Below are 1,426 nucleotides of genomic sequence, written 5' to 3' on the forward strand. Positions count from 1 at the left end.
CTAATACATATACACATACATGTATGTGTGTATACATACATATAGTTTTGTACATTTTAAAGTGCTGTGCAAATAAAAGTTATTATGCTGTAAAATGTTTACCCCTTTGGGGTCTGATTCAGTTATCAAGGCAAAGGGGATATTCCTTGGAATTTGTTCTTTTTTTTTCCATTGGTGCATTTTATTTGTATGTATGTTTTACACCCTTAGGAAAAGAATCCCAGGATTTTTCCTCCTGCGTGTTTTTGTCTTGCTTCCTCATGGTCCATGATGCCAGCTGAGGTTGTAAGCACAATGAACCCAAACTGATGGGATGGTAGCAGATTATTCTGCCACTTTTCCGGATCTTTCAATTGAACATCAAATCTGGGGTTGATGACACCACACTTATTTAATCTGCCTGTGAGATTCACAACGATTTTTTCTGCTCTGTGATCATCGATGATCTCAAATTCGCCAATGTAACCGTGCTTCATCATCACAGTTAAGGACCGGATGATTACTTTAGAGCATGGCCTAATGAGAACCTGGATTGCTGAGGCTTTCGAGAGCATCTGCCAGGACATTCATGCACACCATGGTGGTGGCACTGCAAGATGGCGGGAGTAGTGGAATTGGTTCTATTGCATTAGTTACTTGTAAATGTATTTGTTATTATGATTGGTCATGACATTTCATAGGCAACTGGACTATCCTTGACTGAATCTCTGTTCTAGGCTATACAATCTATAGGCAGAAAAAAACCAGGAATGAAATAGCAGAATAAGCATAAGACACGCTTTCCTTTTGCTTGCTTACAGAGTGTCAAGAAATCACGGTGATAGTCGTGCCTGTATTGCCTGTGCATTAAAAAGCCCCAGAAAAGTGAACTCAAATGAATGACTTAAGTGGTTCCCTATAGCTCATGGAGATTAAGTGGCACAGCCTCCACAACTTCTTAATTCCTAGCAGTGTTTGGTCTCCAAGTGGGAACTTATCATCAGGAATGGAAGAAGGGCACCATTTATTGTTGTTGTGGCTCCCCTACTGAGCCCTTTTGTTGCCCTAGACCACCATGGAAGCAAGACCAGATGACTTCTCAGGTCCTTTCCAACTCTAAGACTTTCTGATTCTATTCTCAAATTTGGTTTCTTTCCCAAGAAAGTTTATGTGTTTTCTTTCAGTAAAGGAGAAAACATTTTTGATAGGGTCTTTTGGCCACCATTTCCTCCCTGTCGCCCATCTGTGTTTTTCTTCCCAGAGCAGCGGCTCTTTGTTCATTTTGCTTTTGGCACTGATGGTGTCTATCAGTTCCATGTCTCTGGATTTCGGTTGTCCTTATTGTTGAAGAAAAGAAAATGTTACTTACACATAGATTAGGAAGCAGCATGGTGTAATGGAAAGAGCCCTAGAACAAATCAGGAGATTTGATTTCTAGTTTAGTGCT

General features: G+C 40.3%; 1 pseudogene; it reads right to left on the reverse strand.

Moving 5' to 3' along the window:
- Nucleotides 1-206: 206 nt before the first annotated feature.
- On the reverse strand, nt 207-579 carry LOC122748059 (annotated as a pseudogene).
- Nucleotides 580-1,426: the final 847 nt, after the last annotated feature.

Source organism: Dromiciops gliroides, chromosome 1 (genome assembly GCF_019393635.1).
Source record: "Dromiciops gliroides isolate mDroGli1 chromosome 1, mDroGli1.pri, whole genome shotgun sequence".
NCBI lineage: Eukaryota > Metazoa > Chordata > Mammalia > Microbiotheria > Microbiotheriidae > Dromiciops > Dromiciops gliroides.